Consider the following 16,944-nt stretch of genomic DNA (forward strand, 5'->3'; position numbering starts at 1 on the left):
CATGACATCACTGATGACACCATCCAGTGAATGTGTGCCTTTCTGAAAAATAAATATGTTTTATATATGTATATGTAAAGGTCAATGGAAGAATAAATGTTTAAATAAGTGTCTAAATGGATGTTTTTTTTTTCTAAATGATTGGTTAACTAGCTTATTAAGTGTATCTTAGTGAATACATATATTAGCGAGTAATGTTTAAATATTTAAATATATGTATCAGTGTTTCACTTTGTGTATAAGTGGCTGCATGGGTTGGTGAGTAGCTACATGTGTGTTTATATGAGTTATTAGATTTTTTTTAGTATCTTTATAAATGTCTGTTTGATTTGGTGGGGGTGTTACTTAGCACATAGATGCATCAATGACTGAATCACTGTTAGTATGTATTTTGAAGACAGCATATGTGTCGAACTGTATGGGTGAAGGAGTGTGTATATGTATGTGTTAGTAAGTGAATGACTGTCTCACTAGTGTCTTTATCAGTAACTACATATGTTTTAATCTAGTATATGTGAGTATTGATGTATATAAGTGAGTATATGTGAGAGTGAGAGATTGAAAGAGTTCTTGTTTTTATAAGTATGTGTTTCTATAAGTGATTGTTTAAGAGAATAAGTATGTGTAAGTTTCCTTAGAAGTAAGGTGGTAGTGTGCTTATAGCTGTATATGCAAAAAAATGGATGTTCAATAGTTTATTTGCATGTGTGAGTATGTGTGTGAGCAAGTTTTGGAAGACTGTCGGTGTGTTAACGGATGTAAAGGTGTCTTACTACATATGATAAATGAGTATATGTATGAATGACTATATAGAACTGTTGGTTAATGAGTGGATGTGTATATAGATGGTGGAATTACTGAATTGGTTGTTGTAACTGGTATAGGTATCTCCACTTTTTTGTAAATGTTAGTTTCTATTTTTGAAAATGTGTTTCAAGGGTTACTTTACAGTGAAAGGAGGTCAGTCAATCTGTCACAAGGATGGTGTCATCAGTGATGTCATGAGAGATGTCACTGACCATGTCATGAGTGATGTAATATGTGATGTCATCAGCAGTGCATTACACGCGCAAGTTATAGTGAGTCCAACTAACTATAACGTGGGAATTTCAATGGTTTTATATCAGTAAAATTTCCAGCGAACTATAACTGGTGTGAAACCTATGTTTTTTTCTGTGAATTTAATAGGTTTTTTAAATGCTAATTCCTAACTATAACTGGTGTGAAACCTATGGTTTTTTCAGTGAATTTCAAAGGTTTTGTAAATGCTAATTCCTAACTATAAGTCTCAGTTTATATGTAAGACTGTTAGCGCTCTAGATGTTCTTTAGAACACTGTCATTGGGCTATATTTGGGCTACATCTGGCTGATATTTGGGCTACATTTGGTTTTTTTTGTCTCTGGAGGCCATCTTTGGGCTACATTGGGCTACATTAGGCTACATTGGGCTACATTGGGCTACATTTGGGCTCTAACATATATATAGCTCAATGTAGGCCAATATATATTTTTTCAAAGTTAATTTTCGGAAAAACCACCTGTGCATATATCTTGAGACATAGCAAAGGCAGATCTAGCTACCAGTCCTACAATTTTGCCCAAAATTTTTTTTGTATTATGTTTTTTTTTGCCTTGGAGCGCTCCCGGTGCGCGCCCCGGTGAGCGCCCCGGAAAGCGTAGTTCTATGAAGCGCCCCGGGGCGCGCACCGGGGAGCGTCCCGTAAGCGCCAATCTCATGATCGTGACGTATCGCGTAGCCGCGTCTGCGTGATACACACGGCGTAAGCGCACCCGGAAGCACTCGAGCGAATACGATCGCGCAACGCGCTTACGCGACGCGCCCCGGGCGCGTAGCGTAAGCGCGTCGGGTCATGTGACCTGAAAATACCACTTTTCATTGGTTAAAAACTGTTTTTTTTCACAAGTAGGGAAACACCCCACCCATTTCCCTCACAACCTGTTTGCTTTTGCTGAGACAACACCTCTTGTCTGTTCCTTCCAAAAAAACAAATGTAACCATGTCTGGTTCCCAGAACCCTTCCCAGGACCAGTCCTCAGACTCTTCAGATGGATTCCTGCCTGAGGTCCCCCCACAGAGAAAAGTGAAGGACCACTTCATTTGGAAGTTTTTCTCTTTTCCAGAGGGGGAGAAAAAATGCAATGCATCAAAAGTCACGTGTAAAATTTGTGACACTGTTCTCTCACGTGGAAATCCCACCCGGAAATATAGTTTTGGCAATGCAACATTACTCAGGCATGTTGAGAGGAAGCACCCGATTAATTTTGCACGGGAGAGCACCAGGGCCCTGGCTCGCAATCCACCACCCGATTGCCCCTCCACTTCCACCGGAGCATCAACATCATTGGTGAGAGGAAGACCAGCAGTGATGACCCAAAATATTCAGCCTGTTTTTGCTGATATTACATTTTGTTGTAAGCAGTGTGACCAACTGCTATGTTATGGAGAGCAGAGCGTTGACCTGATTGTTCGAAAGAGGGAGGAACACCGCTGCGCCCCTCAGCCCTAATTTTTTCCCCTTTTTTTTGCTCCTGTTGAGCAGTTTTGCATTCCCTACTTTTGTTTTTGTTGTGAAAAAAATACCCAAAAAATTTAAAAACATTCGAAAAAAGTTTAAAAAAATTTAAAAACTAAAAAGGAAGCAAAAAAACAGTTCTTTTTAGAACTACCTCCAATTTATAAAAAAAAATGCTTCATTTTGTGAAAACTCTGTCATTCTTTTTTCCCATGGTACGCTCCCCGGTCCGCTCCCCGGTACCCGTACCGGGCGCTCCCCCCGCGCAAATCGAAAAAAAAAAATGTATTGCCCTGGGAGGCCCTTTTATGGCTCCCACATCAAACCTAGGGGGTCAGGGGGGGTCTACCCTGCCCCCTTATGGTCAATTCCCCCCTTTATTTTTGCCACCTCTTGTGTCTCGATTTTACCGAGAGACAAGATGGCGGCCGCTCTGGACTGTTTAGAATGTTTACAGACACCCGAGAGCCAATCAGCTTTCCGCGCGCAAGTCGCGTGGCGCGCCCGGTACGCGCCCCGGTGCGCGTACCGGAGCGCTGCTTTAGATATATATATTTTTTTGAACCTAAATTACTCAAAATCCACTGGAGCACATATCTTGAGACATGGCAAAGGCACATCGGGCTACCAGTCCCTACAATTTTGCCAAGTTTGGTGTAAATCCATTCAGCCGTTCGGGCTAAAGTGAGGTCAACCGCCCTATGGAAATTAACATGGGAAAACGCATTTTGGGACCCCCCTTTTATCTCAGCCCCCGTTTGACGCATCCCCCCCAAACTTTCAGGGAAGGACCGGAGCTCGACGAGGCCATTTTGAGGAAATTTTCAGGCAGATTCGTCAACCGGCGCCAAAGTTATTCCAAATAGAATTTTAAGATTTAACATTGAAAAAAATCCTAACTATAACTACTTACTGGCGACCGCCAGTAGGTAATATATGTATATATATATATATATATATATATATATATATATATATATATATATATATATATATATATATATTAAACAATGCTCGTCCTGGCGCAAGCCTGCGCCACCAATTAGTTGAATCAATCGGTCTCAGAAGAACGAAGAGCTGAACCCAGATTATGCTAAACAACAAGGTGCTTTATTTATGCATGTTGCTGATCCTGTCCGCCATTACGCGTTTCGACTGTCTCCACAGTCTTGATCACATGGTAAGGTCAAAATACCAAAATTGGATTTAAATAATCAACACAAAGGGCGGACTCAACATTACCGCCTCCAACTAACTTAGCATTCATTAGGCTTTTCAACATGGAAACAGAAAGAAGACTATGAATAAGTATCCACAGTCTATACATTCAAAAAGATTAAACTCTCAGTGAGTATTTACATTTGCTCATAAGTATTTAAAAATGTGCAAAATATGCCTGCTTATAAGACATATATACATATTTACATATTTACATTAAATAAATAAATATATATTATAATCACTAAAAACATATTAGTTGATGTTAATAGCAGAAATCTCAAATTGTTTCCAAAGGAGAAGCCTGCAAGACTGCATTTACCCCTTGTGGGGTTATAATAAAGTGCTTAGTGCAAATTCACATTCTGTGGATATTGTAAACATTATGCAACATTAAAATCCAATGTAAATGGTATAGAGCAGCAATCATAGCATAGTGCAAATAATTCGAAAAAGTGAAAGTGCTATTTTTTAGTGCAAAATTCATACAATTAAAACCATTCATTGTTGTCCCAAGAAAACATTAATTACAAAAAACTGTAGTAGGAGCCCCTACTAAAGCAATTGAATCCTGAAATTGAATTGTATACTATGTATAAAATAAAATAATAGTAATAGACTAGGGGACCTACATCAATAGAGAATGTATCATCATACTTAGTGTAAAAAATTAATAACTCTCGATGTTTCCCTGAATATAGTCAATTGATGGTTTATTGTTTCTGTTTATAAAGATGTTATTATAAACAGGTATACAAATCCTCGCTGGCGTTGAGCCCTCCTGGAGTGCGGCTGTCTAATTCAAGGATATAACGCGTCTCCAGGACCCTGAGAAGTGCATCCCCATTTCCACCCCTTTTCAGGGGCAAGACACTGTAGATGACATAATATGTCAGATGTTTTGGGTCACTATCATGGGTACTCTCAAAATGGCGAGCTACGGGATACGATTGGTCCTTGGTATTGATTGCTCTTATGTGCGGCAATATCTGCCTGTGAGCTGGCAGGCGGGTGCTACCCACACACCGAAGTTCACAGGGGCACTGCAGCACATAGACCGCAAACTCAATCTTGCAGGTCAGTTGTTTCGTAATGAACTGAGGTTCAGTTTTGAAAGGAGTCATATACTGTTTTCTACTACAACCATATTTACAAGCCTTGCAGACTGAGCATTTTTTAAAACCTTTGCTTAATGCCATAAAGGTTTTGGATGATGGTTGATCCAAGTGGTTTTTGCCCAGTCTGTCGGCCATTGAAATGGATTTTCTGAAGGAAAATTCAGGTTTTCTGCCAACTAGTTCCCCAATAACCGGATCCCCGGTTACCAGGTTCCAATTGCGGCTGAAAATCTTGCGAATTTCCTTATGTTGTCTATTGTAGGTAACTATGACTCTAGATGACTCAGATTTAGTCTTAGTGCAGGAAATAGCTTTCTTTGTTCTAGGAACTAGTGCCTGTGCTCTTGTCATATTGATAGAGCGAGCCATGGCCTTATCCACTGTCTTCAATGAATATCCCCTGGCAAGGAAGCGAGAATTGCTAGCCTCCTGAGCCTTCAAACTCTCATCATCTGAGCTACAAATTCTCCTAATGCGCAGCATCTCCCCGAAAGGGATGCTGCGTATTAGATGTGGGGGATGTTGGCTTGCTGCATGGAGGACAGTGTTGCCAGCAGTAGGCTTTCTGTATAATCTAGTTGCTATTCTTTCAGATTCTATGTAAACTTCCAAATCTAGAAAACATACAGAGGTTTGGCTTATGTTAGATGTAAATTCTAGATTTAAATCATTATTGTTCAACTGATTGACAAAAAGCTCAGCCTCATTTTGAGTACCCTTCCAGTTTAAAAACAGGTCATCAATGTATCGAAGGTTCAGGGGGACATGTTCTTCCATCATAATGCGATGTTTCCCCATGAGGACCTGTTCCTCCCACCAACCGATGTGCAAGCACGCTAGGCTGGGAGAGAAACAGGCCCCCATTGCAACCCCTCGGACCTGTTGGTAGACTTGATTGTTGAACAGGAAGTAATTTTGCTCTAAACAGATTTTAATCATGGAAATAAGCATTGTGTTATGTGCAGAAAAATTAAATGAACGTCTATTAAGAAAATATATATGTATGCTGCTCCACGTACTTCCCACGTACCACACACTCTGCACAGGGAAATAAGGATCACTACTTCGTCTGTGTAGTCATCATCAGGGTTTATTTCAAAACCAGAAAGCCTTCACAAAACCCTACGCGTTTCGGCGGACAACCGCCTTGCTGACGGGTAGAAAGTTTCTAAATGGCCATTACTTTTAACTCGTGCACGTGACACAAAACATCAACACAAACAAAGGGCTACATTACATAGTCATAGAGTTGGCCATTTTACAGAGGGTAGTGATATGCCTTGTGCTAATGGTACATAATGCCTCAAATAACATTAGGGTTGCAGATAATATTAACAAACAATCCTGGGTATAGTGTATCATTTTTGCTAAAACCCCACCAAAATTCCCAAGTGGGTAACTCCCTGCTGCATTCTCATAGGTCAAGCATACGCAAAAACCCAGCCCATCGTTCTAATTAGACAGGACCATACTCGTTGTGACAGCGCGCCAAGTGGCGATACATTTCAATTGAGTGGAAACCAAACTAATACACAATACAATATGACATTTGCATCTAATCATACATGAACCCAAATTCATAGCACAGATCCATATAAATACGGAAACTTGTAAAGCCATGTGGCCTATAGGTCACAACGAGAATGGTCCTGTCTAATTAGAAGGATGCAGCAGGGAGTTACCCACTTGGGAATTTTGATGTTTGTTTATTCAGCATCACCCCATATCCCGGCTGTTTAAAATTATATGGTGCAAGTTGGGGTGGCCACTGGGCGCAACACTTTCCAACGCAATGTGCGCAACACTTTCTAGCATTATATCCGCAAAATGGACTGTGAATTTAAATTCTATTAGCTGGTGTTAGAGGACCAGTATAGTCACGCGCACCAACCTTAAAGTAATAATGGTGGGGTTTTAGCAAAAATGATACACTATACCCAGGATTGTTTGTTATTATTATCTGCAACCCTAATGTTATTTGAGGCATTATGTACAATTATCACAAGGCATATTACTACCCTCTGTAAGATGGCCGACTCTATGACTATGTAATGTAGCCCTTTGTTTGTGTTGATGTTTTGTGTCACGTGCACGAGTTAAAAGTAATGGCCGTTAAGAAACTTTCTACCCGTGAGCAAGGCGGTTGTACGCCGAAACGCGTAGGGTTTTGTGAAGGCTTTCTGGTTTTGAAATAAACCCTGATGATGACTACACAGACGAAGTAGTGATCCTTATTTCCCTGTGCAGAGTGTGTGGTATGTGGGAAGTACGTGGAGCAGCATTGTTGTCGGGGACCTCCAACCCGAGTCGCACCACCGAAAAAAGTGTCCCGGTCTCTCTGGAGGAAGGAGGACTTTGTATATTGTTAAAGACCGGTGGACCGCGACTTCTACAGGTTCGTGCAGTGGGGGCTTCGTGTCCCGCCATTGTGGTAGGAGAGACGCCACAGCGAGGAGAGAACGTGAAGAGAAGAAATTCTCTATAGGGAATTTGACTATTCTGCTGTGTGGCGTGGAACTACCCGGCGGGAGGCGTGGCACGCATACCAGCTGTGAGGCACTGCAAGACGGAACCTGGGAATCGCTACGGTTCACGTGTAAACCAATCAGAGTTCGGTGCGGAGTTTACACTTGTGGTGCACAGTGGATAATACATTAGACTGTCGGAAGGCAAGGCTGCAAGCGGGTATTGCAGTCTCAAGTCTGTGACAAGTCCGGGAGAATTATTAACCACACATCAATACGAAAGCCTGACGATGAGAGAAGAAATGAAAGCAAAAAGAAGACTCAGAGCCACAACAATGTTTGCCATGACAAGCGCTAAAACGCTAACAAAGGAACAGGATGTGGAAACAACATCCTTACACCAGAAATATCTCAAAATGGAAAAAATGATGCGGAAAGAGATCTCCAAATGGTGGGAGGCCATCACATTAGAAAAGTACCAGGAAGAAAAACGTGTGCCACGCGGGGTTAGGATTCTAATAGCCCCCTCGTATGAAGACGCTGATGAAGAGCTGGCAGGCGAATGGGCCGATAACTTGATGGACTGCTCGAATTGCATGCTGTACATATTAATTAAGCACGCGTGGAAAAACAGAGGCTTACTGATCTTAGCTATTGATGTGTTAAGGAATGAGATTGAGAGAGAAGAAAAGGAGGATGTCTTTAAAAATAAGATGGAAGAAATAAGAACAAGGATTGAGAAGCATGAGGAAGAAACAATAGCTAAGAAGGAACGTAAATTTCTGAGAGATGAGATCGACTATCGCTCTGGAAGAGTGTTTACTTTCAGTCCGAAAGTTCGACAATGTGAGCCGGAAAGGGATACAAGGTACATTGGATAAGCTACAGACTGGAGAAGTAGCAGACAGTGACATCAGTGAGAGCGACATATCAGAGGATGGGACCCCACTGGCTGCAGGTGTCACCCCAAAACCGACACATTTTTGGAAGGAGTTCCAAGTAATGAATCAATCCCAAAATCAATCAAACTGGCAGAAGGACAGAGGCAGAGGGAAGGGAAGACGATTCTCCGGACGCGGCAGAGGAAAAGGAAAAACTACAGAAAGTACAGCAACATCCGGAAGCAAATCAGGAGAGGTGGTTGGAAAGGCAGCTGTAACCCCCATGGGAGTGGAGACACGGGGCCAAAAACGACGTGGAAGATGAACATCAAAAACGTGGTAAATTTATCTAACCATATTTTGACTAACGATGAACATGATGTTTTGCCATTTGGTTTATCTTTTTGTCCCACTAACCCGTTTTCTTATCATCGGGAAATAATTGACTTGTACCGTTTTTTAAGGAAACTCCGCCTCCACAAATGGAATAAATTAAAAGTGAAGGGGGGAGCCACAAGTAGGACACCACTGACTGGGGTGCCTGCCATAGAAACTATCCACGAAGTAGAGACATTGATAGCCCTTGAGGAGTTGGAACGTGATAACTCAGAATTACCACCTATTGACGCTCCAGCCTTGGGGTTTGATACCAATTGGAGTAGCCGCAATAATTTTAAGCCCAAATCAACCTTCAATCCAGTGGTACCATCAAGTGGGATAGACACTTTTAAAGACCTTGTGATTAAAGAGCTAAAAACAATAGCAAAAAGCAAAGCCTGGTTCAAGGATAATTTGACGAAGGCCCAGAGATTAGCTATCAAATCCCTTAAGAAGGATAGCAGCATAGTGATCCGCCAAAGTGATAAAGGTGGGAATGTTGTGATCCTAAATTTAGCAGATTACATTCAGGAAGGCCTTAGCCAATTGGGTCACCAGGAGTGCTATGAACAAGTGTCTAGAACTGTGATTGAGGAATCAAACAATACCTATTATGGTATGTTGAAAGAGTGGCACAAAAGTGGACTACTAGAATATGACGAATATGCTTTTTTACTAAATAGCAATCCGAAAATTGCTATACTATACTTGCTGCCCAAACTGCATAAGAATCCAACTAGACCACCAGGGAGACCTATTGTTTCCTCCATGGACTCGTTATTGGAGAACACTTCCAAGTATATTGATTTTTTCTTACGCCAGTATGTTGAATCACTACCCTCATATCTAAAGGACAGTCGAGATTTTTTGAAAAAGATTGGAAATGTGCATTGGGAGGAGAATTTCCTACTGATAACTTTGGACGTGTGTAGCCTTTACACTTCCATCAAGCATGCAGATGGAGTGAAGGCATGTGAACATTAGCTAAAGTCCAGATCCATCTCATTTCAAAATCTTAATGTGATGATCGTACAAATGATTTACTTCTGTCTAGAAAATAATTTTTTTCTGTTTGACGGTAATTTTTATAGACAGAAACAGGGCACGACCATGGGCACTTGCTTTGCTCCCAGTTTTGCCAACTTATTCATGGGCAGGTGGGAGCAGGCAGTGTCCATGAGACATCATCTATATCACAGCCACGTGATTTTGTGGCTAAGATACATCAATGATTTATTTTTAATTTGGGATGGCTGTGTAGAACTTGTAGAGACATTTGTAAAAATCTTGAATGACAATGATTGGAACTTGAAATTTGAAGGTACCATGAGCAGGACTAATGCAAAGTTTTTAGATCTGGAGATCACAGTATTGGGTAACAAACTGGTGACTACCTTGTTCAGAAAAGAAACCGCAGGCAATACGCTCCTGCATGCTGAAAGCAGCCATCCTCCTATGCTGATCCGAAGTATCCCTTATGGTGAGTTCGTTCGGGCTCGAAGGAATTGTAAAACACAGATTGATTTTGAGAGGGAATGCGATCTTATGACTAGCAGAGAGAGGTTACAGCAAAGATGTTGTGGCACTTTCAAGGCAAAAGGCAGGACAATTCACCCAGAGTGAATTGCTGGAAACATCTAGTACAAAGCAAGATACTAGCCACATCAGGTACATCTCTACCTCCAATTCTGGGTCTAGCAGGGTCAGACAATGCTTAGCCAAGCATTGGAAAACTCTAAGAACAGAGGAGACCCTTGAAGAAGCCGTACAAAATTTCCCGAGTATTACATTCAGGAAGGGCCAGTCCCTTAAGGACAAACTGTGCAGCAATGACACAGTCCGAAGGAAAGAGTCATCATTGGATGTTAAGGGATTTTTTACGTGTATGGCCTGTAAGGCATGCAAATTTAGCTGCAATATTAAGAAAGTGTTCTACCCTGTGGAGAACATAGAAAAATGTATTGACAAACATTTGACTTGCCTCTCAGACCACTGCGTCTATGTACTAACATACCCGTGTTCTAAAAAATACGTGGGCAGCACAATGTTTGCTGCCAAGAAACGGGTGTTAGAACAAATGAGAGCTATCCAAAACAGAGAAAAACAGTCACCTCTCGCACGCCATTTCGAAGAATTTCACCAAAGCAATCGTGATGTGCTGCGTTTCTTTGTTATTGATAGGGTACCACCATGCAACAGAGGAGGCGATAGAATTCGGAAGCTACGCCAATTGGAATCGCAGTATATACTCAATTTAGATTCCAAGATCCCTAAAGGGTTGAACTCAGAAGAAGAGATGGCATGGTTCCTAGGAGAGTAATTAGCCATTACCCTGGGCACCAGTCTCAGTTTAAACCTTATGAGTTGTGTGGCAGTCTCACCTTGTCATGATATCTGTGGGTAGACAAACTGTGATCTATGGTTGTGTCGCATCCTTCTGTTTTAGAGATTACTATGAATTAGACTGAGTCTTTCTTAGAAATGTCTTCCACAATGTTTTTAGCGTTCACTTCAGTGCACTATTTTTAATGTAATGAGAAACTGAGTTGTGCCAACTTACATGGTTTGAGGTACAATCATTGAATGTTGAATAATTAGCTTTGGGTACTTTCTTTTGTTTAGATTGGGACATTATCGCGCAATTGGATTTGGAAAGAGGATCACGTTCATATGATTAAGATGTGTCGGATAGATGAAGTACATGAACTGTAATGTATATGACCCTATTGGATCTTATGGGATTTCTCGAACCACAGGATGTGTGTAAGACTAATCTGGCCCACTTGGGTATTGATTTCAAGATGTGTCCGACCTATAGGCCACATGGCTTTATAAGTTTCCGTATTTATATGGATATGTGCTATGAATTTGGGTTCATGTATGATTAGATGCAAATGTCATATTGTATTGTGTATTAGTTTGGTTTCCACTCAATTGAAATGTATCGCCACTTGGCGCACTGTCACAACGAGAATGGTCCTGTCTAATTAGAACGATGGGCTGGGTTTTTGCGTATGCTTGACCTATGAGGATGCAGCAGGGAGTTACCCACTTGGGAATTTTGATGTTTGTTTATTCAGCATTGCCCCATATCTCGGCTGTTTAAAATTATATGGTGCAAGTTGGGGTGGCCACTGGGCGCAACACTTTCCAACGCAATGTGCGCAACACTTTCTAGCATTATATCCGCGAAATGGACTGTGAATTTAAATTCTATTAGCTGGTGTTAGAGGACCAGTATAGTCACGCGCACCAACCTTAAAGTAATAACGGTGGGGTTTTAGCAAAAATGATACACTATACCCAGGATTGTTTGTTAATATCATCTGCAACCCTAATGTTATTTGAGGCATTATGTACCATTAGCACAAGGCATATTACTACCCTCTGTAAGATGGCCGACTCTATGACTATGTAATGTTGCCCTTTGTTTGTGTTGATGTTTTATGTCACGTGCACGAGTTAAAAGTAATGGCCGTTTAGAAACTTTCTACCCGTGAGCAAGGCGGTTGTACGCCGAAACGCGTAGGGTTTTGTGAAGGCTTTCTGGTTTTGAAATAAACCCTGATGATGACTACACAGACGAAGTAGTGATCCTTATTTCCCTGTGCAGAGTGCGTGGTATGTGGGAAGTACGTGGAGCAGCATTGTTGTCGGGGACCTCCAACCTGAGTCGCACCACGGAAAAAAGTGTCCCCGTCTCTCTGGAGGAAGGAGGACTTTGTATATATATATATATATATATATATATATATATATATATTTATATCCTACTGGCGGTCACCAGTAGGTAGTTATAGTTAGGACCTTGTTTCCATTGGAAAAGCATTTTTTCTTTTCCCAATAACTTTGCCGCCGGTTGACGAATCTTCGCGAAATTTTCAAAGCTAATGATGCCCTCCGGTCAGCCCCTGTCTTGAAAATTTCAGGTTAATTCGTCAAGCGGGAGCTGAGAAAAAAGGGGGTACGAGAATGTGTTTTCCCCATGTTATTTCCATAGGAAAGATTAGACAAAGCTACGAATTACACCAAATTTGGTAGAACCGAGTCACAAGAAAACACTGAAAAAACAAGAAAAGTGGGGAGGGGATAAACACCCTGACCCCCTAGGTCTGCTCAGGGGTTCCCACAAGAACCCCCAGGGCCAAAAAAAGCATTTTTCTTTTTTAATCGGCCAAATTCACGCTGGGGTCAGGTATCCAGCCAAGAAAAAAAATGAAGCATGGGCTACCGCGCTTCATTGTATTTAAGCCCCCGGGTTGGCCAGGTCATGGGGACACTGAAAGAAATGCATGCGGGTCCCAATCCCCCCATGCTGCCCCAAGTACTGCCACCTCCCTGGGACTTCATATATGAGTTGTGCAGCCCCCCTCAGTCCTGGGGACCACCACCTTCCCATGGCTCTTAATTTAATTAAACAAATGTGTGAGGGGCTCTATCCCCCCCACAGCCCCAGGGTCCGCCACCTCCCGGGCTCAGTTTAAGAACAATATACAAATGTGTGGGGAGGGAATGAGCCCCCTACATGCCTCTGGACCACTACCTCCCTGGGCACTGTATATTTAAATTTGGGGATCCATTGTGGACCCTCAAGCCCTGGGGACCACCATCTTCCTGGGGCTTCAAACACATTGGGAGGGGGGGGCCACATGGCCAACCTCCTGGAGCCCTCGATGGCCCTGGGGACCGCCACCCACCAGGCCCTACCCCCAGGTAGGAGATATTTATAAATACAACACGGGGAACCTAGTATCCTACTTGATTTCTGAGTTTTGATTTTTTTTAAATATAACAACCACACTATATTCTTTTAGTGATTGGGTTATTTATTCACCCTATTTTTGTCAATTCTTTTTTGGGTGAAAGGACCTTATATCCTTTTCTTGGAACACATGAACAGTAACATATACATCTTCACATATGTGATACTTTACACAACATTTATCACATTATACAATACCACAAAACACGGTATTTTACAGTAACTTAAATACATCACAATAACCAATTTGCCATTTGTACTCCAACATGACACTATCAGATTTCATTCAATATTCTTGTAATTCAGTCCAAACTATTTTCCTGAATCAATTAAGTTTCTTTTTAATCCACTTTTGCCAACTCAATAGCCATTGCTGACGCATTTCGAGCCACACGGTATCTCAATGGGCTTTCATCAGGGCTTCTTACTCACAACACATTGGTACAATCTAACAGACACATAAAACAAACTGTCACTCATAAGTCTAGGCCTCTCTTCCTATTTCTTGTACACTTTATTTATATATCTAATCATACCTGCCAATGTCTTGTACAATTTTTTCAATGACCAAGCGCCTCACTGGTTTAGGAAAAGGACTAATGTTCTTGACCCTATATGAACGATAAAGTTCATTTGAAAAAACTAAAAAAATGCTTCTGTTTGTATCCTATACAATTGTTTTTCAATAGACTGCCACATACCTTTCTTATGTCCTTAAAGTGGCGATTCAATAAGCTGGGCAGTTTTCCTTACTATAGATGTGAATTCAATAGGTCCCTGTTAAAGGAATCAACATCCTTTTATGAAGTTATGGCCCACAGTTATGTGATTTAACATCAGAGCTTGAAGAATGTTTAAAACGAAAACATACCTCCGTATCATGAATCACGGAACCAACGGGACATTTCCCAAGAGTTTTATTCATGTGCGTCTACTCTTCGCCTGTGTATTTATATTCTATTTGAATAAATCACATAGCGGGACTTGTTAAAACCGCACGTGAATATCAATCCCAATTACAGCTTTAGCCAAATGGAGCCCATAATCCTCACCTTCTCTATTTTTACGATCCAGTTGCCATGCCTCCCCGCATTTCGCAGTGAATTCAAAAGCTGAAGTCACTATCTACTGTGATCTTCCGGTAATAATCTGTCCCTATTTGGGCTTCTGGGTATTGTAGTTGTTACCGTGTTACCCCCGTATCATGTTACTTACAAAACTTTTACCGATCGAGGCTGTCAAAATTTTTCACGCTTTAAATTTGTGGCTCCCGCTTACTTTAGGCCTTATTATCTCGCTATATTTGTGACTGCTGAGCCTCTATATTATTCAAGTTTCTAATGTTTCAATCACTCGTGCTTTATGGCTAGCTTCTCCATATTACATTGCACATTTCCCCTAGCATTATGGGAGTTGCAGTTTCTATGAAAAACAATAAAATTAAAATAGACGCATCCTATAAATTCATCCATAGGTGTGCATCAATTCTTCCTTGATCATCTAGTGTCGTACTGTACAATTCAGGTCCTGATCTCTAGTTGTAAGCAGTTTCCCATTATTGAACACATAATACAGTTGCATGTAACTCCTGTGCGTTTTTGTACTTTACAATTTGGGCATTATATCCTCGACACTTCTGACATTTCATTCAATCCTGAATAAACACCGTTGAATCTCATAATCAGATATGCCTCTTTCGCTAACAACAAAGACTCCACATCTGCCATTTTTTTAGAAACATTCAGTGAGCTCAACACAGTATATTTAAAATTACGTTCTGAATGCGCAGCATTAATAAAGTGATTCACCATAAGGGATGTAATCCCTTTCTTTTTAATTCTGGACCTGTGTTGTGTTATCCTCTCATTAATTTGTTGACTTGTCTTGCCTATGTACAACTTACGCAAGTGCATACTATAGCATACAGAACGTTTTTAGATTTGTAATTAGTGAACGTTGTGTGTTTCCATTTCACATCTCTATGTACAAATTCAGTTCCCTCTATCGTGGATTTGCAAGCGGCACAATTTACACACTCGTGGTGACCTTCCACAGGTTTCATGCCTTTGCTAAGGCAGGGCAGGAACAAACACTGGTTTGGATTTTGGAAGCGAGAGCAGGTTTCCTGCTCTTGCTTCCAAAATCCAAACCAGATTGCTTTTCCAAAAGCGGAGCTGCATGTTAGCAGCTCCACTTGTGGAAAAGCAATGCCGGCTCCTGCAGAAGGTGGGAAGCCGGCAGAACCGTGGGGGAATTGGAGTCCCCCTCACGGTTCCCAACGGAAAGGCCAGGCCCCGGGGGATGGAGTCCCCGGGCCATAATTGGCCTCTGGAGGGGGACCTCAGGACACAAATGGACTTCATCGTCCGAGCAGCAGTGCGCCAGAAGCCACGTTTGCAACATCACTGCAACACATTCTGTGGTGCTTACTGGAGGTACCTAGTGGGCTACTTGGCCACCAGGGACCTTTAGTATTGAAGGGGACTTAATAGGGATGTTATAATTAGAAATTAGCATTTATAAAACCTTAGAAATGAACTTAAAAAACATAGGATTGAGGCACATTATAATTAGAAATTTTCGTTTAAGAAATCATTGAAATTCACTGAAAAAAACATAGGTTTTAGGGATGTTATAGTTAGAAATTAGCATTTAAAAAACCATTGAAATTCACTGAAAAAAACATAGGTGTCAGGCACGTTAACATTAGAAATTAGCATTTAAAAACCTTAAAAATTAACTGAAAAACACCATAGGTTTCAGGGACGTTATAGTTAGTTGGACATTTCACTCTTACAAAACTATAGAAATTCTGGTGTTATAGGTAATTCAGCTAACTATAACTCACGACCCCGCAATGCACTGCTGATGACGTCACATATTACATCATTCATGACATGGTCAATGACATCACTGATGACATCACTGATGACATCCCAAATGACAATACTGAGGACATCATCCACGTGAAAATCTGATGCACCTCCTCACACTCTATTTAACCTTTGATACACCCACTGTAAAATACAGACTACCATTTTCGAAACCATCAACAAGCCAATACCAGTTATTATTATTATTATAGCGGATTTATAAAGTGCATGGCGGCCCTAAGGCTTCCCAGCGCTTTTGGATTGGTTACAGAAACAGTGTAAGTGATTCAAAGATATTGCTTGAACAGGCATGTATCCATTTGCTTCCGAAATTGCAGTTCATTGTCTAATTTCCTACATTCTGCTGGAATAGAATTCCAGAGTTTGGGGGCTAGATGTGAAAATGCTCTACCACCCCATCTTTCTCTTTTGACCTTTGTTTGTGTTAAACGGTCTGCAGTGCTTGATCGCAGCTGCCTGCGTGGTGTGTATTGGGAAATAAGTTTCTTGATCTTCCCAGGTCCCTTATCATGACGTGCTCTATGTGTGATGATTAGCTTTTTAAATGTTATTCTTGCTTCTATCGGGAGCCAGTGCAGATTTGCTAGATGTTTTTTTACTGGTTCCCGAGAGGGATGTTACAGAGCAGCCTAACCGTTGCGTTCTGCACGGTCTGCAGCTTACGTGTGACATCTTTGGGTGCACCTAGGAATA

The sequence above is a fragment of the Lissotriton vulgaris genome, chromosome 2_1 (assembly GCF_964263255.1).
Source record: "Lissotriton vulgaris chromosome 2_1, aLisVul1.2, whole genome shotgun sequence".
NCBI classification, from domain to species: Eukaryota; Metazoa; Chordata; class Amphibia; order Caudata; family Salamandridae; genus Lissotriton; species Lissotriton vulgaris.